Source organism: Herpailurus yagouaroundi, unplaced genomic scaffold, assembly GCF_014898765.1.
Source record: "Herpailurus yagouaroundi ecotype Mexico unplaced genomic scaffold, PumYag 141, whole genome shotgun sequence".
Classification (NCBI taxonomy): Eukaryota; Metazoa; Chordata; class Mammalia; order Carnivora; family Felidae; genus Herpailurus; species Herpailurus yagouaroundi.
The window spans coordinates 46,516,246-46,543,353 of record NW_024412396.1 but is presented as its reverse complement, the minus strand read 5'-3'; the positions used below and the strand labels follow the sequence as shown (position 1 = coordinate 46,543,353).

The 27,108-nt window shown below is 41.4% G+C and overlaps 1 protein-coding gene and 1 pseudogene across 12 annotated transcripts in view; one reads left to right on the top strand and one right to left on the bottom strand.

Annotated features, from left to right (window-relative positions):
* Positions 1-27,108, bottom strand: part of RGS6 (regulator of G protein signaling 6) — a 603,304-nt gene that overhangs the window by 514,832 nt on the left and 61,364 nt on the right. The gene's annotated exons all lie outside the window — the stretch shown is intronic.
* Positions 10,560-11,174, top strand: LOC121032003 (60S ribosomal protein L21-like; annotated as a pseudogene).

The following is a 27,108-nucleotide window of genomic DNA, read 5'->3' as shown; positions in this document are numbered from 1 at the left end:
CTATACGCAAACACAGTTGTAATTTTCATGTCTTCAGACGCGAAAGGCAATCGATGCGTTAAGACACTATATCCTCAAATGTTTAAGTTATCTGAACTTCTTCGTAAATTATGCATTCTTGTCTTATGCCAAATTTTCTTGTCAGTGTTCCCTGGGTTTGTATTGATTTGTAAGTCCCCTCCCAACCACTCAAATGCACCTCCATTTATATTTATATTATATTTATATTTATATTTATATTTATATTTATATTTATACTTATATACATTTTTTTAAAGCCCAGCAGCAAAGTCTTACCAGCAGAACCTAAATGAGAACTCACTGAGCTAGTAAGTGGTTGAGCCACATGCGAATCTTCCTGACTCCAAAATGCAGATTCTTCCCACAGTGGTGGCACCGCACCGACCGGCCACCTCCTCAGGACTGAAAGCAGGCAGTCCCAGACTTGCTCACTACAGTCACCAGGCAGCTCTTAGAACTCCTGCTGCCCTCTGGTCCCCCCATGTCAATTAAACCAGGCATGGCACTTACTGAGGATGCCCACATGACTCCAAAGGACAGCCACCTTCGGATGCGTTGGCTGAAGATTTCGTCCCCCAGCTGCCAAGAACACTGCTGGCTCATAGCTCTCCGCTGTCAGCTCTCTCCCCAGGTCCCCTGGTTGAAGGAGTAACTTACTTAGCTCCGGCTCAGGTATCCCCCAGGGCCTGTGGCATCTGATGACTGGAGGAAAAACGATATAGAGACGCATCCTTGACGCCCAGTTCTGGAGCCCCGGGGGGTTGGGATAGGCCTTCTGGCTGCAGTGGAGCCCGCGTTCTCCCGCTGCCCAGTCCCACCCCCTCACTTCCGCCCAAGTGTGGACCCTGAGAGATGCTCCCATGATGTCCTGCCTACTCATCCCAGAGGCTGCTTCCCGAGGGCACCCAACCTGTGTCACGTACCATATGGAACTTCCCGCAAAGAATAAACAGAATCTTCCTCAAAGGCTTTGCCCACATATGAAGGTAGCAATCAAAGCACATTCAAAAATCCTTTCAGGTGGAGTTATTGTTAAATGAGTACGGTGTTTCTGTTTGAGGCGATAAAAAAGACTTTGGAAATAGTGGTGACAGTTGCACAAAACTGTGGCATTTTATGTTTCATGTCTTTGGCCATAACTTTAAAAAATTAAGAATGTACTGCTTGGGATTCTCTCTCCCTCTCTCTCTCCCTCTCTCTCTCCCTCTGCCCCTTCCTTACTGCTCACTCTCTCTCTTTCGAAATAAATAAATAAACTTAGAAAAAATTGATAATGTAGCACGCCACACACCATTGAACGGTATACCTTGAATGTGTGAATTGTTGGTATATGAGTTATATTTCAAAAAGCTCCTAAAAAACCCTTTTAGTGCAATGTAAGGACATGGTAGTCAACGAATGAGAATAATAATAGACTCAGCCCTGTTAATCTGTAGAACAATGACAATAATTTGAAGCCCTCATCAAAGGGTTTTCTCTCACTCGTTGTCTCATTCCCTAAAATATAGGAACAAAATGCTTATTGATTTGTACTTTACCTATCTTTGGTCAGCAGTAATTGGGGATTTATACGCTGAGTGCTATGGGGAAAAGAATAAGCAGTTTCTTGGGCCAGCTCCCAAGGCTAAGGATATTTAAAGACTACTTGAGGGCTAAGATATTGGCAACGTCACTAAATTCAGTCTTGCAGCAGTACAAGCGTTCAATTTAACTGGAGCACAAGCTCACACGTACAGAAAACCACCACGAAGCTAGATAACGGACCTGTTTCTAGAGAGAAGAAAAACAGGCTTGTTTATGGAAAACACGAGTGTGCCAAAGGCAGCAGTGTCCAGAAGATAAAAAATGCAAATACCCATCTCCCCAGAAACACACTCTACCGCCAGCCGCTCCTCCAGCATTTATAACGTACTTCACATCTGCAAACTCCTCCATAATCACTATGATTAGCCATCCCCAAGGAGCCCAGAAACTTCCACTTTTTGAAAGACTGGCAAGCCTCTTATCTCAATGTAGACCTTTCCTTAACAAGAGCCCTCCATTCAATAAAGGCCAAACCTCCAAGAAGGGGAGCTCTCACTCCAAGGCTGTGGTTTCTGCCCCTAGCCCTCCACAATCAACGTACTACCAGAAACCAACCTGATGGTGTACAAAGCTTATTCACTGAAGTGCTTAAGAATGAAAGAAAACACTCATGTCAAAAATGACACCCAAAGCACCATGGGAATAAAACGGGATAAATTTAGAGCTTAGAGGAACTTGAGCTTTAGCCTTGAATCTGCTGCTGGCATCCTATGTGACTCTGATCCAATTAACTAACCACTCTGAATCTCAGTTCCTTTATCTGTAAGATGGGCTTAATGATAATACTGCCTATCTCACAGATTGTTGTGGGGTCGAATGAAATGACTGGATATCTAAACACTTCAAAAACTGAAGTTCTACACAATGGGAAGGAGGACTAGACCACTTCCGGTCGCTAAACAGCTCCAGAGAAACACAGCTTAGGGCCTTTGAGAATAACATAGTGGTTTAAATACAAGAGTAAGGAAGTGAATTTGACTGAGAGAAGAATATTAATCCAAGTTACATCTCGATGCATCCATTTCATAACCGACTTGAGACCAAGCTGATTATGTTGTGGAAGCCACTAACCAAGGTGTGAAAGGAAATAAGAGTTAGAATAAAAAAAGAGCCTCGGGGCGCCTGGGTGGCGCAGTCGGTTAAGCGTCCGACTTCAGCCAGGTCACGATCTCGCGGTCCGTGGGTTCGAGCCCCGCGTCGGGCTCTGGGCTGATGGCTCAGAGCCTGGAGCCTGTTTCCAGTTCTGTGTCTCCCTCTCTCTCTGCCCCTCGCCCGTTCATGCTCTGTCTCTCTCTGTCCCAAAAATAAATAAACGTTGAAAAAAAAAATTTTTTTTTAAAAAAAAAGAGCCTCGGGGTGCCTGGGTGGCTGAGTCAGTTAAGCATCCAACCCTTCATCTCACCTCACAGCTGTGAGTTCAAGCCCCACATTGGGCTCCACGCCCAATTTTTCCAAAAAAGAAAAAAGAAAAATAAAAAAGAAAGAATCTTAATTTAGAGAGATAAAATCATTTCCATCTGACCCTAGAGTTTGTTTGCTTTGTTGTCATTGTAATGTATGTTGCTTTTGCTTATTGTCATAAAAAGCACTGGTGTAAGATACTCCATTCCTTCTGGAGCTTGGCCATACCTACTTTCTTTTCTAGAAAAGATCCTGAAAAGAACGAAATTTTCACTGCACAGCAATTCTCTAGTAGATTTTAAAGGAATCCAGTGAGGTAAGGCAAAAATCATCAGCACACTGATTTCATATTCCGTAAATGTATAACCTCTGAAATTTCAGAGTCAGGGACTTATTTTTTCCCCACTGAACGAAGACGTAGACTGGGACTCATGCGTGTTCCAAATTTAGCTGAGCCTCCACGGCTGGAAGCGGTTGCTTAACCACCGCACACATTTGTGTATTACCTCACAGGTTGCCAGGAGAGGCCGTGGCGGAACCAAACAGCAAAGTCAAGTCAGACACGAACAGCTGGCCAAAAAACAGATCCTGGAATCAAGAGAGAATAGACGGTGTTCTTCCTTTGACCCCCTTTCCTTTAGGAACTCCTGGTAGGGGAGGGGGAGAAATCAGGATACGTTCGGATGAGGGAAGTCACTTATGGTATTTAGGCACTGAAGAATTAACCAACTTAAACACAAATAAATTTTAGTCTCCCATCTTCTCTCCTCTTTCCTTCCAATATCGAATTCCTCGAGGGAACAGTCCACAAGTTCTTCTTCCGTCTACTTACCACACACTGAACAGCTCTCTCAGAGTTCACCCACCACAACTGTGTCATCACCAAGTCAAGTGGCCTTTCATGAACATTTCTTGTCCTCCTTGTGGCATGCAACACTACTGGCCATTCCCTTTTCTGGAAATAGCTCCTCCCCTGACTCCTCTGGTAATACTCACCCTTAGGTCTTGATGACCTAAGACCCCTGGTTTCTGCCTTGGGTATTCCCTACCACCCACAACCATCAGAGACATGAGCTTTTCTGTGGCTCTCTGTCCAGCTGTATGTGACAATACCCAACCACCTCTCTCTTGAAAATGAAGCCCATATCTCTAATTGCCTGCCCCATATTTCCATTTCTCCCACTCATTACCTAATATCCAAGATGGAACCCACCATGTTTCCTACACAAACAACATCCTATTCCTGACTAACTTTTGTTATTCTCATTTTTCATTATCAAAGCCATCCTTCCAACCCACCTACATTTATAAATTTCCAAGTGTCATGAATGGCTCAAGAAGTCCCTCATATCCACTGCTTCCTTTGCATGAAAAGATACTGCAATCACTTCCTATGTGAATTATTGTTGGCCGTAGCTTTTGAGTCAAAAACTTCTGTACCACAATACCACCAGATCATTCTTCCTGCAGTAATGTGTGTGTGTCACAGCCCTGTTCAAAAATTGCCAGGGTTTCTGCTTTTTAAATCCAGATTTTTAATCCTATCATCCAAGGTTTTCCATAATCCAGCCTTCCTCTCTCAAAACCCAGAAGGATGCAGTGTTCAGATGAGTTTGGATTCCAGCTGTTTTCGTAAACTTGCCTTGAAGTTTCCCACGCCACTTTAAATGCTTTTTTGTGCCCCACCTGCCCCTTACTATCTCTACCTATTAAAGTTATACCTTTCTTCAACACCTAGCTCACATAACTTTTTTTTTTTTTATTTCTCCTGTCAAAGAGAAGAGTGTTTGACATGCCTACAAGGCATTGCAATTCTTGGGGCCTTTACCATGGTCTGTGAATTGGACACTTTATCTCCTCTTTAGATCACAAGTCTCTCAAAGAGTTGGGCTCAGCATCAAGGTTTGCTGAAAATAGCATGAACTTTGAAACCAAAATAATGAGGGTATGTTTTCACTTATACTGGCTAAATGGCTCTAAATCGCTTACACTGGCTAAATGGTTTAGTTCCCTCATCTGTAAAATGAACCCATTATAATTACGGTGAATTGATTTGCTTACCTCAGGGGTAGGCAAACTATGGCCCATAGGCCAAATCCAGCCCACTACCTATTTTTATAAATAAAGTTTTATTAGAACACAACCATTCTCATTCTTACATACGCTTACTACGGCTGCTTTTGCACTGCAATAGGAAAGCTGGGTAGCTATAATACACACCACGTATTTTAAGACTAAAATATCTGCTATCTGTACCTTGGGGGGGGGGGGAACCTCTTCTCTACCTCCATTTCACTCTCTTTTTTAGGTGGAGAGGTAGAATAAAGATATTTTCCAGACCTCCCTGAATCTAGGGGTGCAGGGGTTAACTGGGTTCCACTAATTATATGCATTCATGCAAGGAGGTGTAGGTAGGTAAGATGGGGGTGATCTTCTGGCTCCTTGGCTGCTCACTGCCATAAAGGAAAGTCACAGAAACATAAGACTTTTGAACCCCAGCAGTGTCCCAGTGCCCTTCTCCAGCTTTCTGAGGGTCAAAACGCAGCTGCAGCAATGGCAGCAGCCACAGGGACTTTCTGATCCCAGCTTTGCCAATACCAGGAGGGCAACTGCAAGGGTGCCTTCTGACCTTGGTCCCATATTGTTCTGGAAATTTTTCCCCTGAGGCTCACCCTTCCAGTGATTTTGTAAGCACCCAATTCTCTGTATTAAATCCCTTCTTGTTTGAAAATTTATAGCCAAGTTTCTGTGTCTTGTACTGAACTCTGACACAGAGCCAAATGATAAATATCTAGTTGAGTTACTGAGACATGAAATGACAGTGTCTGTAAAAGCGCTTTATAAACAGTCAAGTTAATGTTTTCTGTAAATCTTCATCTCATTCCCCACATACCACCCCCCACCACGGATTCAGCACAGTGCCCCCATCCCCCAAACGCTCCACAGCTCTCTTCCTCCTACCTCTGCTTGAGCAATTCCACCTCTCTTCTAGTTCCAGTGGCCCTAAGGATCAAGAGTTAACTTATTTGGAAAGGTTAATACAAAGCTAACTCTCCAGAACAATGCACATGCATTAAAACTCCATTGTAATTTCCAAGGTTCATGGGCCTTCTGAGTGTTATCAATGGACCTGCTAGGTTATGCTAATGAGCATCTAAACCTGTATATCAAGCCAGATCTATCTCCTGAGGTTAAGCCTGATGTATGCACCTGCCCACTGAACCTCCTGTAGGCAACTCAAGCTCGGTGTGTCCACATGTGGTTTTATCTCCCCCACTTCTACTCTTTCTCTGTTGTTTATCAAGTAAGTGAATGATGCTAGCATCCTTTAAAGATGCAGTGACGGGCACCTGGGTGGCTCGGTTGGTTGGGCGTCCGACTTCGGCTCGGGTCATGATCTTGTGGTTTGTGGGTTCGAGCCCTGCATCAGGCTCTATGCTGAGAGCTCAGGGCCTGGAGCCTGCTTTGGATTCTGTGTCTCCCTCTCTCTCTGCCTCTCCCCTGCTCGCTCGCTCTCTCTCTCTCTCTCTCTCTCAAAAATAAATAAACATTAAAAAAAATTCTTTAAAGGTGCAGTGCTATTCCTTCCTTCCTTCTCTAGATACAGTTGCCAGGACTTGACAATTCTACATCCCTAGTTGCTTTGGAATCTATCCACATCCCCATCTCCATTGTCAGTAATTTGTCCAGCCGCCTCCATCTCCAATCAAGATTGCTACAGAAGCCCTTGAATCGGCCTCTCTGCTTCTACTCTGTCCTCTCCAATCCCATCCCTTTCCTGCACCTTAAACATACATGTCAAATCCAACCAGTCTTTCTTGTTTAAATATTTAATAATTCTGTGTTGTTTTCACCATCAGCCTTTCCCATGCCTCTTGAATTGCCTCTATACCACCCTACTGTAGGAGCAAACGTTTCCAGAACCAGTCTTTGTCCTTCCCAAGGAGTACATGCCACCCCCTCCCCATGATGTCCTTTCTCACCATTTTATTTCCTACTGCCACTCTTCTATCCCACCTACACACACACACACACACACACACACACACACACACACACACACGCTTTCCTCCTGGCTAACACCTCATCCTTCAGTTCTCAGCTTAGACACTATTTAATTGCCTTATTTACCGAATGTTAATTGAGCCTCTACCGTACACCAACCCCTGGGCCAGCCCTGGAGATACAGCAATAAAAAGACAGTCACAATCCTTATCTTCACAAAAGTCAATCTTATAGGGCATTAGATAAAAAATGACAAGTATGATGGTCCCCTCGTTGCCCCCCCCCCCCGCTGAGTCACGATTCCTCCACTCTGGGATACTGTAACCCACATCTGTGACTACCCCCCAACCCCAACACCACTATTAGCTCATCCGTCAATCCCAATGACCAGATTATAAACTCCTTACAGGCAGGACTGTGTCTCACTCATCATTTCATTTATCGTTAACACCTTGTACTATATGTATCTGACACGCAGGAATTGCTTAATAAATCCCTACAGTTTATGGGAATTCAATCAGTAAATATCAGCTGAATGAATCCGCTCAGCTTAGGAGTGGCCCAATAAGGGGATATGCTGCAAACGATTGGGTTTGGGGTTCTCGCTGTTGGCTTACCTGGGCTTTGCCAATGCCTCAAATCATAGTTAACTTGCTTCTAACCAACACTGGACTTGCTGTCTGCATTTCATGTTAAGCAGCTATTCCCAGCAGCCTTTCTTGCCTCCAGGATAAATACCTGTGTGCTCAACAGTGTACCTAATTAGAGGCACCTCCTGGCGACTCCGTAGGCCTCGGGAGGCCAGTCACCAAGCTGTGTCCTTGGTCGCTAGAACCTAAGCAACATCGAAGGCAGATAAGCACAGGGGACTCAGCAGCCAGGAGAGGCCCAGGAGCTCAGCTACTTTAGATCCCAGAAGCTGTGTTCCAAATTCCCTGCTAGGCCAGCCCTGAGTCTGTGTGTATAAATTACCACATTTCTTAATGTGTGTGAAACTGGTGAGGAACGGGGGGAAAGCAAAGAAAAACTGAAGGGTGACTATGCTCTCCTTTATGAAAAATAATAAGGCTGTTTGGATAAATGCCAATAAGAGTTTCTTGCATATATAACAATACAATTAAATGATCATTTATGAAGCACCTGCTATGTGCCAGGTTCTAACCTCCTGATGTGCATGAAGTCATTTAATTCTCTCAACACCCCTATGAAGTGACCTCTATTACCATCTCATTTACAGATTAGTAAACAGAGGCCCTGTTTAAGGAGCCTCTCCGTGGCTGCCTCCCAGCCGGTGACAGAGCAGGATACAAACCTTCAGTCTGACTCAGTCCAGGATCAGAAAGTCTACGCTTAGAGCCCTGTGAGAAAAGAGGCAGTGTTCTCACTTCATCCCGCCAGAGTCCCAGTCCCCAACGCAGACAAGGCTCAGGCATGGTGCTATCAGGCAGGACTGAGAACACATTCTCTGCGTTAAGGGTCTGCCCCTCCGTCTGTCCAATTATTGCCACCAGTATGAGGATCTGATGCTGCCAGATCTTCCTATTTTTCAAAAAATGGAAGAAATCTAGACTTTTTAAATTGGGGATAAGAAAAGGGAGGGCTCACAGAGGCTTTAGCCAGAGGGACTGACAGGAACATGGTAATAATAACTGAGAGAGGCTTAGGAGGGAGGAAGAGGGTTAAAGATAAAAGACTGTCCAAGGGCACCTGGGTGGCTCAGTCGGTGAAATGTCTGACTTCAGTTCAAGTAATGATCTCACGGTTCATGGGTTAGACCCCACATCGGGTTCTGTGCTGACAGCTCAGAACCTGGAGCCTGCTTTGGATTCTGTGCCTCCCTCTCTCTCTGCCCTCCCCCACCTCTCTCTCTCTCTCTCTCTCTCTCTCTCTCTCCCTCTCTCTCTCTCTCTCTCTCTCTCTCTCAGAAATAAACATTAAAAACAAAACAAAACAAAACAAAAGATGAAAGACTGTCCAGTTCTGACATGCTGAGTTCCCAGTGCTAAAGATGCTCTGAGGGACATAAGAACTCAGTCTAGAGCCAAGGACCAGGGGTGCAAATAATAGAGAAGGTTCTGGTTACTTTGTTATCAGGCTACCTTACCTCAGCCCTCAGCTCTACCAAGAAAACGATTATTTAAAATACTCCATTCTTGGGGCGCCTGGGTGGCGCAGTCGGTTAGGCGTCCAACTTCAGCCAGGTCACGATCTCGCGGTCCGTGAGTTCCAGCCCCGCGTCGGGCTCTGGGCTGATGGCTCAGAGCCTGGAGCCTGTTTCCGATTCTTTGTCTCCCTCTCTCTCTGCCCCTCCCCTGTTCATGCTCTGTCTCTCTCTGTCCCAAAAATAAATAAACGTTGAAAAAAAAAATAAAATAAAATACTCCATTCTTGTTTGTTCTGAGGATGGTGAAAATGCAGGCTGGTAGGAGTTTCCTGGTACTGCCACAACAAAGTACTACAACTGAGAGGTTTGAACATCACAAATGGACTGTCTCACAGTTCTGGAGGCTACAAGTCTGAGATGAAGGTGCCATCAGGGTATTGCTCTCTCTTAACGCTCCAGAAAGAAATGTGTTTCAGTCTCCCCTCCAGTCTGACAGATCCTTAGCTATGGCAGAACTCCAATCTTTACATGGTGTTCTCTTTGTGTGTGTCTGTGTCCAAATCTCTCTTTTTGTAAGGACATCAGTCATATTGAAATAAGGGCCACCTTACTCTAGTATGACCTAATCTTAACTAATTATACCTGCAATGACTCTACTTCCAAATAAGATCACCATTTGAGGTAAAGGTGGTAAGGGCTTCAATACAGTTGGGGGGTGGGGGGACAAAATTCAATCTATATCAAAGCTCTAAATGGAGGTTTCCTTTCTTCTAGAGTCAGGATCCACAGGAACAGGATTAAGGCATCTAAGAGACTTTATGTCTACCTCTACCTCAATAAAAGAATGGGATAAATTAAAAACAAAAAAAAGAACAGGATTAAGGCATGCCACTTTTTAATGTTCATTTATTTATTTTGAGAGAGAGAGAGAGAGAGAGAGAAAGAGAGAGAGAGAGGCAGAGGCAGAAAGAGAGGGAGAGAAAGAATCCAAAGCAGGCTCCATGTTCAGTGCAGAGCCCGATGTGGGACTCAATCTCACAACCATGAGATCATGACCTGAGTTGAAAGCAAGAGTCAGATGCTCAACCAACTGAGCCACCCAGGTGTCCCAACGTGTCATTTTCATCTATGGAAAATCACTATATTCAAGGAACCATGCAAGTCCTACAGGGAATACAAAAATGAATTAGATCCAATTCTCAAGGGTCTTCCAACGAAGCTAGATGGAGAAGACACACACAAAAGCTGTCCAACAAATAAGTAGGTTATAGTTGACTTGAAAGTAATATAATTATCAGGGCCCCTGGGTGGCTCAGTTGGTTAAGCATCCAACTTCAGCTTAGGTCATGATCCCATAGCTCGTGAGTTCGAGCCCCACATCAGGACTGTGTTGACAGCTCAGAGCCTGGAGCCTGCTTCAGATTCTGTGTATCCCTCTCTCTCTGCTCCTTCTCCATTCATGCTCTGTCTCTCTTTCTCTCTCTTAAAAATAAATAAACACAGCTTCCTTTCGGCCGGAACTGCCATCTTCCAGTAATTCGCCAAAATGACCAACACAAAGGGAAAGAAGAGAGATACTCGCTATATGTTCTCTAGGCCTTTTAGAAAACATGGAGTTGTTCCTTTGGCAACATACATGTGAATCTACAAGAAAGGTGATATTGTGGACATCAAGGGAATGGGTACTGTTCAAAAAGGAATGCCCCACAAATGTTACCACAAAACTGGAAGAGTCTACAATGTTACCCAGCATGCTGTTGGCATTGTTGTAAACAAACAAATTAAGGGCAAGATTCTTGCTAAGAGAATTAATGTACGTATCGAACACATTAAGCACTCAAAGAGCCGAGACAGCTTCCTGAAGAGTGTGAAGGAAAATGATCAGAAAAAGAAGGAAGCCAAGGAGAAAGGTACTTGGGTTCAACTGAAGCGCCAGCCTGCCCCACCCAGAGAAGCACACTTTGTGAGAACCAATGGAAAGGAGCCTAAGCTGTTGGAACCCATTCCCTATGAATTCATGGCGTGATAAATGTAAAAAAAAATAAAAGACGTCAAGACTGTAAAAAAAAATAATAATAAATAAATAAATAAATAAATAAACTCAAAAAAATTGTTTTAAAAGAAAGCAATATAGGGGTGCCTAGGTGGCTCAGTCAGTTGGGTGTCTCACTTCAGCTCAGGTCATGATCTCACAGTGGGGGGGGGGGGAGGTTTGAACCCTGCATCGGGCTCTGTTCTGACAGCTCAGAGCCTGGAGCCTGTTTCTGACTCTGTGTCTCCCTCTCTCTCTCTGCCCCTCCCCCACTCATGCTCTGTTTCTCTCCATCTCTCAATAAATGAATAAATGTTAAAAAAATTTGTTTTTAAAGAAAGTAATAGAAATATCATCAGAAGCAAATGGCGGTGGAGGGAGTCACTTCTGTCCTTAAAAATTAGGAACTGATCTTTAGGTAGAATTTTTGTCTCAGTATTGAGAACGGTCCAGAATTCTGACAGATGAAGACTTAGGGTTGAGGCCGAGAAACTGAAGACATTTCAAGAACGTAAAACAGGTTAAACAAAGGAGAGAGAAAGCTCAAGCTGTGCTTGGATTGGGTCTGTTTGCCCAGAGAACTGGGTACGTATTATGGAATCATGTGATACAAGACTAAAATTAGTTTGGCGTCAGTTGGTTGAATGCTTAAATGACAGAAAAGGGAGTTTTACATGTAAATTGGTAGGCACTTGGGAGTAATTTGGGTGGCCAAAAGAAGTAGTTTCTCTGCTAATAGCTGAACACTTCCCAAATCTTGGGAGAGATCAAGACATCCAGGTACATGAAGCTCATCTCATGGGTCCTCAATAAGACTTGACCCAGCGATGACTTCACTAAAACAAGTTACAATAAAACTATCAAAAATCATAGACAAAGAAAGAATTTTGAAAGCAGCAAGAGAAAGAAATGTGTTATAAACAAGAGAATGCTTATAAAGCTATCAGCTGATTTCTTGGCAGAAATCTTGCAGGCAGAAAAAACTGCCAACCCAGAATACTTTACCCATCAAAGATGCCCTTTGAAAATGAAGGTTAATAGAGAACTTCCCAGACAAACAAAAGCTGAGGAGTTTATCACCACTAAACATACCTTACAAGAAACACTAAAGAGAGTCCTCAAGTAGAAGTGAAAGGCTATTACTAGCATAAAAAATCTGAAAGTATATAATTCACTGGTAAAAGTAGGTATATAATCAAATTCAGAAAACCCTAATACTGTAAAGGTAGTGTTTAAATCACTTAACTCTGGTATAAAGGAAAAAAAACTTTTAAGAAAAAATGACTTAAAATAACTATAGGTACAGGGTACCTGGCTAGCTCAGTCAGTAGAGCACACAACTCTTGATCTCAGGGTTGTAAGTTCAAGCCCCACGTTGGGCATAGAGATTACTTAAGAAAATAAAACATCTTAAAAAAAAACAAACAACTATAGGTACAATAATTTTTTAATGGATACATGATATAAAAAGATGTAAGTTGTGCTATCAAAAACATAAAAGGGGGAGGGGCACCTGGGTGTCTCAGTCAATTAAGAGTCTGACTTCAGCTCAGGTCATGATCTCATCATTCATGAGTTTGAGCCCCACATCAGGCTCTGTGCTGACAGTTCAGAGCCTGGAGTCTGCTCCGGATTCTGTGTCTCCCTCTCTCTCTGTTCCTCTCCTGCTCATGCTCTCGCTCTCTCTCTTTCTCTCTCTCTCTCAAAAATAAATAAACATTAAAATTTTTAAAAAAAAGCATAAAAGGGGGAAGTAAAAGGTAAGGTTTTTGTACGAAAGTTATCATCCTAAAATAGACTGTTATATTTTACATAAGTCTCATAATAGCCTCAAGTCAAAAAACTATACTACATACACAAAAAAGAAAGAGAAATAAACTTAAGCATACACTATAGAAAATCAAATCACAAAAGAAGAGAGCAAGAGAGGAAGAATGAAACAAAGGAACTACAAAATAGCCAAAACACGATTACAAGATGGTAACAGTAAGTCCTTATCTATCAATAGTTACATTGAGTGTAAATGAATTAAATTCTCTAATCAAAAGTCATAGAGTAGCTGAATGGATTAACAACAACAACAACAAAAGCCCAATTATATCCTGCCTACCAGAGACTCACTTCAACTTTAAGAACATATATTGTTGAAAGTGAAGGGATGGGAATAAATATTCCATGCAAATGGAAAACAAAATGGAGCAGGGGTAACTGTACTTACACCAGACAAAATAGACTTCAAGTCAAAAACCATAACAAAAGAAAGTTATTATATAATGATAAAGGGGTTAATTCATCAAGAAGATATAACAGTTGTAATATATATGCACCCAACAATGAACACATGAATATATTAAGCAAATACTAACAGATCTGAAAGAAGTAATAGACAACAATATGAAAATAGCAAGGGACTTCATACTCCACTTTCAACAATAGACCACCCAGACAGAACTCAATAAGGAAACACTGAACTTAAAGTTCACTTTAGACAAAACAGACCTAATAGATATAAAGAACATTCCATCCAAGAGCAGCAGAATATGCATTCTTCTCAACTGCATACAGAACTTTCTCTAGGACAGATCATATACTAGTATACAACCAAGGCTTTAAAAAATTTAGTAAGATTAAAATGAAATCAATTATCTATTCCAACCACAATGGTATGAAACTAGAAATCAATAACAGGAGGAAAGCTGGAAAATTCATAAATGTAAAAGTTAAGCAACACACTTCTGAATGGCCAATGGATCATTAAGGAAATAAAAGGAAATCCAAAAATATCTTGAAGCACACAAAAATGGAAACAACATATCAAAACCTATAGCTTGCAGCAAAAGCAGTTTTAAGAGGAAAGTTTATAGCAATAAACCTACATTAAAAGAAACAAGAAAGATTTTAAACAATCTAATTTTACACCTCAAGGAAATAAAAAAAAGAAGAACTAATCCCAAAATGAGCACAAGGAAGGAATAAAGATTAGAGTGGAGGTAAATGAAACAGAGACTAGAAAAATAATAGAGAAGGTAAACAAAATTAGAAGCTGATTTGTTGAAAAAATAAAATTGACAAAGCTTTAGCAAGACTAAGAAGAAAGAACTCAAGCAAATAATATCAGAAATGAAAAAAGGGAAATAATAACTGATACCACAGAAATAAAAAGATCATAAAAGACTACTATGAATAATTATACACCAACAAGTTGGATAACCTAGAAGTAATGGATAAATTCATATACACATACAACATACCAAGACTGAATCATAAAGAAGTAGAAAATTTGAAGAGACCAAAAATGAGTCATGAGATTAAATCATTAATCAAAAATCTCACAACAGGAGTGCCTGGGTAGTTCAGTCAGTTTGGTGTCCAACCCCTGATTTTGGCTCAAGTCCTGGTCTCATGGTCATGGGTTTGAGCCCCATGTTGGGCTCCATGATGAGCATGGAGCTGCTTGGGGTTCTCTCTCTCCCTCTCTCTCTGCCCCTCCCCACCTCAAAATAAATAAATAAACTTTTTTTTTTTTAAGCTCACAACAAAGAAAATCACAGGACCACTGGTTTCACTGGTGGATTCAAACAAACATTTAAAGAATTAACACCAATCCTTCTCAGACTCTTTCAAAAAATCGAGGAAGAAGGGACACTCCCAAACTCATTTCAGAGGCCAGAATTATCCTGATATCAAAGGTACACAAAGCTACTGCAAGAAAAGAAAAACTGCAAGCCAATAACCCTTTTGAATATAGATGCAAAAATCCTTAACAAAACACTAGCAAACCAAATCCAACAGCACATTAAAAGTATCACATACCATGATAAAGTGCAACTTATCCCTGGGATGCAAGGAAGTTCAGTGTATGCAAATCAATGCATATGATACAACATACTAATGAAATGAAGGACAAAATCATATGATCATTTCTATAGCTGCAGAATAAAACACTTGACAAAATTCAACATCCATTCATTATAAAAACTCACAACAAATTAGGTATAAAAGGAATGTACCTCAACCTAAGAAAAGACATATAACAAGACCACAGCTGACATATTCAACAGTGAAAAGCTGAAAGCGTTCCTTCTAGAATCAGAAACAAGACAATGCCCACTCTCCACCACTTCTATTCAACATAATACTGGTGGCACTAGCCTAAATAATTAGGCAAAGGAAAAAAGAGAAAGAAAGAAAGAAAGAAAGAAAGAAAGAAAGAAAGAAAGAAAGAAAGAAAGAAAGAAAGAAAGAAAAAGAAAGAAGAGAAAAGGAAAGGAGAAAGACAGACATATTAGAAAGGTGGAAGTAAGGGGCATCTGGGTGGCTCAATCAGTCAAGTGTCTGACTTTGGCTCAGGTCATGACCTCATGGTTCGTGGGTTCAAGCCCCGTGTCAGATTCTGTGCTGACAGCGTGGAGCCTGCTTCGAATTCTGTCTCTCTCTCTCTCTCTCTCTCTCTCTCTCGCTCTCGCTCACTCGCTCTCTCTGCCCCTCCCCTGCTCACGCTCTGTCTTCCTCTCTCTCAAATATGGATAATAAAACATTTTAAAAAAATTTTTTTAAAGATAGAAGTAAAATTGCCTCTGTTTGCAAATGACATAATCCTAATGTGTGTGTGTGTGTGTGTGTGTGTGTGTGTGTGTATAAAACAAACAAACCTCTAGACTCAACCAAAAAAAACTTAGCATAAATGAATTCGTTAAAGTTGCAGAATACAAAATCAACATACAAAAATCAGTTGCATTTCTATACACTAAAAATGAACTTTTTGAAAGAGAGATAAAGAAAAAGCTTCCATTTACAATTGAACGAATGAAGGAAGGAATACATTTAACCAAGAACGTGAAAGACCTATACACTGAATACTATAAGACACTGATGAAAGAAACTGAAAAAGACACAAATAAATGGAAAGATATCACATGTTTATGGATTGAAAGAATTAATATTATTAAAATATCCATACTACCCAAAGCAATGTACAAAGTCAACACAATCCCTATCAAAAGTCCAATGGCATTTTTCATAGAGATAGAAAAAAATATCTCAAAATTCATATGGAATCACAAAAGATTCAGAATATTCAAAGTAATTTTAAGAAAAAAGAATAAAGCTGGCAGTATCACAACTCCTGATTTCAAACTATATCACAAATCTATAGTAATCAAAACAGTATGATACTGGGCTAAAAACAGACACAGAGACCAATAGAGCAGAATAGAGAACCCAGAAATAAATCCACAGATACATGGTCAAGTAATCTTTGATACGAAACACAAGAACACACAGTGGAGAAAGCATAGTTTCTTCAAGAAACAGTGTTAGAAACACTGTAATCCACATCCAAAGAATGAGATGGGAACCCTATCTTACACCTCTCACAGAAATTAACTGGAAATGGATTAAAGACCTAAATGTAGCAATCCCTATCAAAAATAGCACCAGCATTCTTCAAAGAGCTAGAACGAACAATCCAAAAATGTGTATGGAACCAGAAAAGACCCCAAATAGCCAAAGCAATCTTGAAAAAGAAAACCAAGGCTGGAGGCATCACAATTCCAGACTTCAAGATATATTACAAAGCTGTAATCATCAAGACAATAAGGTACTGGCACAAAAACAGACACTTAGATCAATGAAACAGAATAGAGAACCCAGAAATGGACCCACAAACGTATCGCCAACTAATCTTTGACAAAGCAGGAAAGAATATCCAATGGAATAGACAGTCTCTTCAGCAAATGGTGCTGGGAAAACTGGACAGTGACATGCAGGAGAATGAACCTAGACCACTTTCTTACACCATACACAAAAATAAACTCAAAATGGATGAAAGACCTCAATGTAACACAGGAAACCATCAAAATCCTAGAGGAGGAAGCAGGCAAAAACCTCTTTGACCTCAGCCGCAGCAACTTCTTATTCAACACGTCTCCGGAGGCAAGGGAAACAAAAGCAAAAACGAACTGTTGGGACCTCATCAAGACAAAAAGTTTCTGCACAGTAAAGGAAACAATCAGCAAAACTAAAAGGCAACCAATAGAATGGGAGAAGATATTTGCAAATGACATATCAGACAAAGAGTTAGTATCCAAAGTCTATAAAGAACTTATCAAACTCAACACTCAAAAAACAAATAATCCAGTGAAGAAATGGACAAAAGATATGAATAGATACTTTTCCAAAAAAGACATCCAGATGGCTAACATGAAAAAATCCTCAACATCACTCATCATCAGGGAAATACAAATCAAAACCATAATGAGATACTACTTCACACCTGTCAGAATGGCTAAATTAACAACTCAGGAAACAACAGATGTTGGCAAGGATGAGGAGAAAGAGGATCTCTTTTGCATTGTTGGTGGCAATGCAAGCTGGTGCAGCCACTCTGGAAAACAGTATGGAGATTCCTCAAAAAATTAAAAATAGAACCACCCTACAATCCAGCAATTGCACTACTAGGTATTTATCCAAAGAATACAGGTGTGCTGTTTCAAAGGGGCACATGCACCCCAATGTTTATAGCAGCACTATGTACAGCAGCCCAAGTATGGAAAGAGCCCAAATGTCCACCAACTGATGAATGGATAAAGATGTGGTACAGGGGCGCCTGGGTGGCTCAGTCTGTGAGCATCCGACTTCAGCTCAGGTCACAATCTCGCAGCTCGTGAGAGCCCCACGACGGGCTCTGTGCTGATGGCTTGGAGCCTGGAGCCTGCTTCAGATTCTGTGTCTCCCTCTCTCTCTGCCCCAACCCACTCGCATTCTGTCTCTGTCTCTTTCAAAAATAAATAAACATTAAAAAAAAAAGAAGACATGGTGTATATATATACAATGGAATATTACTTGGCAATCAAAAAGATTTAAATCTTGGAGCACCTGGATGGCTCAGTTGGTTAAGCGTCCAACTTCAGCTCAGGTCATGATCTCGCAGTTTGTGGGTTCGAGCCCCGCGTCAGGCTCTGTGCTGACATCTTGGAGCCTGGAGCCTGCTTCAGATTCTGTGTCTCCCTCTCTCTGCCCCTCCCCTGCTCGCACTCTCTCACTCTCTCAAAAATAAACATTAAAAAAAATTTTTTAAAAGAATGAAATCTTGCCATTTGCAACAATGTGGATGGAACTAGAGTGTATTATGCTAAGTGAAGTTAGTCAGAGAAAGACAAATATGTCTTCACTCATATGTGGAATTTAAGATACAAAACAGGTGAACATTAGGAAAGGGAAGCAAAACTAAGATAAAAACAGGGAGGAGGGACAAAACATAAGAGACTCAAATACAGAGAAAAAACTGAGGGGTTTGGGATGGAGGGATGGGCTAAATGGGCTATGAGCATTGAGGAGGGCACTTGTTGGGATGAGTACTGGGTGTTATAGGTAGGGGATGAATCACTGGATTCTACTCCTGAAATCATCATTACACTATACACTAACTAACTTGAATGTAAATTAAAATTAAATAAATAAATACTTAAATGTAAAATGTGAAACTGTAAAACTCCTAAAAGAAAACATAGGCTAAAAGCTCTTTAAGGTTGGTCTGGACAATGATTTTTTGACGTGACACCAAAAGCACAATCAACAAAATAAAAAATTAACAAGTGGGACTACAACAAGCCAAAAACCTTCTGCACAGCAAGGGAAACAATCAACAAAATGAAAAGGCAACCTACAGAATAGGAGGACTCATTCATAAACTATATCTCATAAGGGGTTATATCTAAAATTTATAAGGGACTCATACAACTCAGTAGCAAAAATAATGACAATCCAACCTAAAAATAGGCAAAGGACCTAAATAAACATTTTTCCAAAGAAGACATTCAAATGGCCAAAAGGTACATGAAAAGATTCTCAACATCACTAATCATGCAAATCAAAACCAGAATAAGATGTCACCTCACACCTGTTAGAATGGCTATTAACAAAAGAAATAACAAGAGTTAGTGAGGATGTGGGAAAAAAGAGAACCCTTTCATTTCTGAAGGAAATGAAATCAGTGTCTCAAAGACTTCCTTTCACTTCCAGAGATACATCAGTATCTCTGCACTTCCTTGTTCACTGAAACACTATTTACAATATCCAACACACAAAAGCAATCTAAGTGTCAATTGATGGAGGAATAAAGAAAAAGTGACACACACACACACACACACACACACACACACAATTTTGTCAATTATACTTCAATAAAGTTGGAAGGAAAAAAAATGGTTCTTCTTTTCTAGTGCCTAGGGAGTCTTACAACTCTGCCTTTCCCCATCAGATGTCCTCTTCCAATTCGACGGTCCTCAAGAGAAACCTGAGATAGACTGTATTGGAGGAGCTACCCTTTGGGCTCTTTGAATCTAATTAAGCATCCTAACTCTGATCTTTACAAGAGCATGGGTTCTGAATCCTGGGTCAGATTCATGGCCCATTGATCCTAGGGTTATTAGAGTCTAGCAGTGCTGTCTCCACCTTTGACAATCAAGATATCTGCTACACATGTGCACACAAGTAAGCACATACCCCAACATCTTTCTGTAATAAGCTGTAAGTCTCTGACGGTAGAGCATCAGGGTCAAAGTCAAGCTCACTCCTACTTAGCAGCTCTAAAGTCTGGGGTAAGCCACCTAGGTTTTTGGTCTGTTTCTTCATGTATAAAACAGGGATAATAACAATATCTATGACTTAGCATTATAGTGAAGATCAAATTAAATAATAGAAAGCATTTAGCATTGTGGCTGGAATATAGTAAGTGACCAGGAGATAGTAACTATCTACTATTAACTACTCCTGTGATATTAAGTATCTATAGTTAATTTCACTATTTTTATTACTATTATTATTATACAATTATTGTTCTACCACCCATTAATTCATCTAGACTCTCCATGAATACACTGGATAACAAATTCCATCCAAAAGCCACTCCCTAAAAAATATTTTGTAAAGGTATATGCTGTCCATGGCAGCTAAGATGTGTTGCCATGACCACGGCAAAGCAGTAGTTCCAATTAAAGAACTCAAATCCTAGTGACTTAAGAAGATGTGAACTAAAGGGACAAGTTCCTCAGCAGGAATAAGTTCTGTCTTACCTTACAGGGTTTTTTGTTGTTTTTGTTTGTTTGTTTAATTTCAGAAGTCTAGTGCTTTATGTTAAAGCCAAATACTTTTTCTGCTTAACTCTCTTTAATTGTAAAGACAATAGCTTTTTCAAGTAAATGGACCATTTTCATAATAAGCCATGTAACATCAACTAAAACACCGGAGGAATTCCTTACATGAAAGGCTCCAATAAATCAATAGAAAAAGACAACTGCTCTAATAGAATAATGAGGAAAGGACATGAATGAGAAATTCACCTAATAAGAAACATAAATGAGAAATATGCATAAGGGAAATGTTCATCCGTATTTATAATTTTTAATATGATATAAAACAATGAAGTATTCTTGCTAAGGTTTTAAAAAGTCCCTGATACAGGTAGGCGTGTTAGGCACACAGTGCTGTTATATACCCCCAAGAAATAGGATCTGGCCACACATATCAACCTGGAAACGCAGATCAAAAGCCTTAAGATGCACTTGTTATTCTAATTCTAGGGATTTATCCCAAGGAAATAATCACCAATGTGTATAAAAATATAAGGAGTACTTAAAAGCATGGCTTCTAAATCTCAAAACAAATTAAGTTTTGCCTTTTCTACTTAACAGCCATCTAACCTTAGGCAAATTACCTACCTGTTTTTTATCTGAGTTTCCTCATCTGTTAAATAGAAAGAATAATACCTACATTTCACAGAGCTATGGGCAGGAAAAGTGAGAAAGGAAATAGAACAAGCCTTTCAATATGTGAAACACGGTATAAAGCCTCCAGCAATATTAGCTATTATTCTGATTGGTTAAGTAAATCATGATATACTGATAAAGTAGAATACTGTTGAGCCATTAAAAATGGTATTCTAGAGCAAGCATAAGCAAACCATGGCCCAGCCATGAGTCAAACCTGGCCAACCGCCTGATTATGAAAATAAAGTTTTATTGGAACAAAGCAACACTCATTCATTTACATATCACAATACAACAGCAGAGTTAAGTAGTTTAAAAAGAAACAGCACGTCCCACAAGGCCTCAAATATTTACTATCTGGCCCTTTACAAAGAAAGTTTGTTGACACCTGATCTAGAGAAATATCTGCCATCATGGGAACATGTTCTCAACCCAGTCAGTAAAAAGAAGTTTTCCAACAGCAAGTGCAAGTCTACATTTTTGTTGAAATATGTACATAGGAAAATAAAAAAGGATGGAACAAGGTATTTAAAAAAATTTTTTTTAACGTTTATTTAGTTTTGAGAGAGAGTGAGTGAGAGGGAGAGCGAGAGCGGGGGAGGGGCAGAGAGAGGGAGACACAGGCCCCAGGCGCTGAGGTGTCAGCACAGAGCCCAATGTGGAGCTCGAACCCACGAACTGCGAGATCATGACCTGAGCCAAAGTTGGACACCCAACCAACTGAGCCACCCAGGTGTCCCTGGAACTAGGTAATTTTAAAAGTTAACTATAGCTCTGTGAGCAAGATAGGTTATACATTTTATTTCCTTCTTTGTGTTTGTCTATAATTTCTAACTTTGTCTATAGTAAACATGAATCATTTCTGCAATAAGAAAAAAAATTTAAAGACACTAGGAAGGAAAGAAGCTGTTTTAATTTTGACATAGAAAGAGGACAAGGAACTCATTGAATAGTAAAACAAGATGGAAAGATATTTTTAATTGGTGAGAGAAATATGGGTTTGTATTCTTGTCTTCATTTCTTCGCGTTCTTGTTCACAGATAGGAATATGAGAAGTTGGGGGTGAGGGAAGAAAGAAAGCAAGGAGGAAAATGTGACAGCAGAATTGTTACATGATGTGGACAGCAGCCAAGCTCAATAATTCCTAAGATAAATAAGTTTGCAAAGCTCGGAGAGACGTTACCAATCTTTGCACCAAAAATGGAGTTGCACGGTCTACCCAGTGCAAAGAGAAGTCGTGTGGTAGCAAATCTCATCCGGGAAAGGTAATGGGATATGTTTCAGGAATGCGTATCAATAGGTCTGCCCACCAAACATTTATTTATTGCCTACCGGGTGCCACGCATTTACAGTATTGTAGGGAGGCAAACACAAAAGGTAACACATACAAAAATAAAAATATTTACGTGGCATAGAGGCATAGAGTTTTGTCAAAGAGAATCATGTTCGGTTTGTACTCAGACGCTCGCTGGATGAATGATGTGACACCAGCCACTGAATTCTAGCGGGAGCACGGTCTCAGGCAGGCCAACAGGAGTTACAGTCTACCTGTTGAGTCTGCAGTGAGGAGGACTCAAACACAGACATCCTTTAAGCAGCTGGATATAGGCATGTGGAGGTTGGAGAGGGGAGAGCTTTTGCGGAATCCCAAGTCAGCATACACAGAGTGCGAGGTTGCTCCCAGATGGCATGGAGAAGAGAAGGGGGCCAAGGAGTCACCAGGTGGGCAGAGGAGGCGACTCCAGGGCTGAAGACTGAGAAGGAATGTGCGGGGATCGGGGCAAAACCAGGACAGAGTGCTTATTGAATGTGCTGAAGAACGATCTCTGCTATTTAAAATTGGCTTAAAATGAGCTCTTTTAATAACTTGTGCAGCTGTGAGGCACAGTTGTGATTAATGGTATATTCCTACGTCCCAAAGGACACAAACCTTCCTTGAAAGTGCGTTTTCCCACAATTTTTAAGTCTTCTTGTGAGCAGAATGCATGCCTTATACCTTTCCTGATTTGGAGCCACGTGGCAAAAGGAACACGAATGGAAATCCAGTTTGGGTTTGGTCTGGTTTGGCTTGGGGCTGAAACACAAGTCACGGATGTGTTAATGAGGAAGAGAAAGAGACTGTACTCGACACAGCAACAGTTTGAGAGTAAAGCCAAAAAATACCCGGGATGCAAAACTGGTCTCTGGAGGTCGGCCGGTGACCACCATTAGGATGAACCCAAGCTCCATATGCCTAAACTGTATGTAGCACAGTCCTCTGCTACGACTGGTTTAGATACCATGGCTCAGTGGCTGGAGGCCTGGCCTCACGGAGAAGCTGTGGGAAGTAGTGTGTAGGACGCCAGACCCTGAGGTCAGAAGGTCTGGCTCAGCCACCAGAGGCTAGTTGACCCTACACCAGCCTCAGTTTCCTCATCTTACAAAGTTTAGATGAATAGTATCTCAGGACTTCCGCACACATGACACGAGGGATATGGACTGCGGCGAGCAACTATAGAATGGAAATTAAGATTTTTCCCAAAATTTATTGAGGTATAAGTGGCACATAAAATTGTACCTATACAAAGCGCACAAAGCGCACGTGATTTGATATACATATATGTTATGAAATACTTGTCACAACAAAGTTAATTAACACACCCATCACCTCACATAGTTACCTGTGTGTGTGTGTGCGTGTGTGTGTGTGTGTGTGTGTGTGTGTGTGTGTGGTGAAAACACTTAAGAGGTACTTTTTTTTTAGCAAATTTCAAGTAAAATATAGTGTTATTAACTATAGTTGCCATGCTGTGCACTAGTTCCTTCAGGACTCATTCATCTTATAACAGAAGGTTTGTACCCTTTGACCAACATCTCCCCGTTTCCTCCACCCCCAGCCCCCACCACCATCTACTCTCTGGTTCTATGCGTTCATTTTTATTTTGTTTAAATTCCATGTATAAATGAAGCCACACAGTATTCGTCTTTCTCCATCAGGCTTATTTCACTCAGTGCAACGTCCTGCAGGTTCCGCCGTGTGATCACAAATGACAGGGTTTTCTTCTTTTTTTTTTATGCCTGAATCCTATTCCATTGTATCTACACACCAAATTTTCTTTCTCCATTCATCCACTGACAAACATTTAGGTTGTGTCCATAGCCTGGCTTTTGGGAATGCAAATCAAGGCCACAATGATAGGTCACCTCACGTTGTTAGAATGGCCATCATGAAAAAAAACAAGAAATAACAAGCGTTGGTGAGGATGAGAAGAAAAAGGCATCCTTATTCACTCTTGGTCAGAACGTACGTTAGTACAGCCACTGAGGAAAACGGAATGGAGGTTCAGAAAACACCAGAACTACCGCACGATCCAGCAATCCCACGTCTGGGTATACCGCCAAAGGAAACGAAATCAGTATCTCAAAACGATGTCTGTGCCCTGCCTGCTGCAGCATATTCGCAACAGTCAAGACATCGACACAACCTAAGTGATGGAAGTTAACGCCATCACTGAGTACTATAACTCAGTGATTACAGCAGTTTGCTTATGAGGTCGTGCTAGCCCTGCTATCAGAGGGAAAAGACCAGAACTAAGCAGCTCCCCCAGTGGCTGGCCTGCTCCTTCCAGGTCTTGTGAAAAGAGCCTGGCCTACGAAGAAGTGGCCTCGTGCTCACAGCAGCCTTCAGGCACAGGCATACCCACTACGAGCCCCCTTCTTCATAGGGGAAGGGCACCCAGCGGGAATGGCACCCAGTGATCCTGCAGAGGTATTGTCGGTGTGAGCCGTCATGTGCCAAGGCACTGGCCCGATGCCCGGACAAAGTGGGTCTTGGAAAAATGAGAGCCATTTGGACATTGCATCTGAAACGTAGGTAGCTGGCACTTGTCCTACTGGGATATTTCAGAACACACAGCCCAACACTTCCAGCAGCCCAATATGCCATTCTTCATTTAAAAAAACAAACAACCAACCAACCAACCAAACAGAATCTCTTCAATAAAGTACTGAAATAAACTCTATGACCCCCTCAGCAAAGGAGAGATACTATTCCAGGAGTGAATGGGAGGATTTGTGTCTTATTTAGAGCAAACGAATGTACCTGGTTTCCGGGTTATCGTGTATACCCGTTCTCCAGCCAGACTCCCCACGGGTTCCTAGAAATGAGTTTCCACTGGGCGGAATCACCGGGTCTTGGTTCCTATGGAAATATTGTCCCAACAAGGACATTTGCAGAGGCTTTTTCAGTCTCTTCCAAATCCCCAAAAGCAGAGGCTGCAAACTTCTCTATAAAAGGCCAGTTAGTAAATATTTTAGGCTTTGTCAGGCATATGGTCAGTCTCTTGCCACAACCGCTCAACTCCTCTGTGGTAGCCACAGATACCTGATAAATGAATAGCATGGATGTGTTTCCATAAGTCTTGTGGTACAAACCCTGAAATCTGAATTTTACGTGATTTTCACACATCATGGAATATTGCTCCTTTTTAAATTTTTTCCCAACCATTTTAAAACGTAAAAACTACCCTTAGTCCAAGGGCTCTGCAAGAACTGACATGAGGATGGGTTAGGTCCAAGGGCAAGTAGTTCGCTATCCCCTGTCCTAAAATCATAGCTTGTCACTGGCCACAGGAGATCTTGCTTTCAACTACCGACCTCTCCTTCCCCAGAAGGCAGTGAACTTAGTGATAGTAATCATTCCTTTTAGGAAGAAAAGCTCACTCCAATCCCTTGCTAACGGTTAGGCTTTATCGTCTGTTCTCTTGACTAGCTCCTTGGAGGGGCTCATCTGCCTTGAATCATTTTAACGTCCAGGGTCGTGCTGTTGCTTGGTGGTTTTACAGGCAACATTATCACCTGTGCACCTTTTGTCTGCCATTATGTGTCACGACTCCTCACCAGAACATGAAAAATGGTGGAAAGAGAGGCCTCGGGAGAGTCAACAAGCAGACTGGCACATTCCTTTAGCCTTCAGGCTAAGAAGAGTGCATTTTGCCAGGGCTCTCCTACTGCTTGAAAAAAAAGAATGCAAGGTCATGGTCTCCTACTGTACTCTCCAGCCAGCCATGAAGACAGTGTTGATTAACTGCACTGCTCAGTACCACAATTTTTATATATTCTAAAATCTAAAATAACTGGAGATGAACAGTCCCATAAGAAAGAAAGCCACTCCGTAGGAGGCTCTAGTAAAGGAGGTTTTCCTTCTTTTATTTAGAATGCATCTGCTTGGTCATTTCTCCTCAATGCCCTAAGAAGAGCCTAATATAAGTACCCAGTAAGGAAGGAAGGAAGGTCTTTAACTAAGACACCTCCCCCCCCCCATCCTCACTGCCAGCCACTGAAAGGTTCCTCTTTCCTGTCTTCAAAGGGACATTAGCAAATACAAACGGACATCTTAGATTTAATTTAGGTTGCTACATATCTACCATCCCAAACACTAGAAGGAAAACCAATCCTTCAGCACATCCTCTCTGCAGCTATGAAAAACAGATAAAATTCCAAAATTATTTTTCCTTCCCTTTTCTAAGTAGTAGGCAGAATACCTCCCCCCACCAAGATGTCCACATCCTAACTCCCAAAACCTGTGAATATGCTGCCTTACACAGCAAAAGGGACTTTGCAAGCATGATTAAGTTAAGGATTTCAAGATGGGGAGGTTACCCTGGATTACATGGAGGGGAGGGGATCCATGGAACCACGGGTTCCTATAAGAAGGATGCAAGAGGGGCAGAGTCAGAGAAGGAGGCACGATGGCCAAAGGAGGTCAGAGCGAGGCAAGGTCATGCGTTGAGGAATGGGGCCAGCCTCTTGGAAAAGGAAGGAAATGCGTTCTCCCCTAGAGCTTCCGGAAGCAATACAGTCCTGCCTAATCATTCTAGACTTCTGACCTCCAGAACCATGAGAGGACAAATTTGTTTTGTTTTAAGCCCTAATTTCGTGGTAATTTGTTACAGCAGCCATAGGGAACTAATACGGCAGCTGCTAAAAATGTCTCAGATAAAATGTAGTTTCTTACAAGTCAACCACTTTATCTTAGTACACTGAACCCCAAAGAATGAAAGGAAACTGGTACTCCTCTCTCAAGCAGGGTCCCTAAACTCCAGAACTACCGAGCGCTTAAATAAAATGTGATCTAAAAGGGAAGGTTGAAAGGGTGAGTGGGCAGCGAGAGAACACTGCAGTCATATACAAACAGCATTATCCAAGAGGGCTGC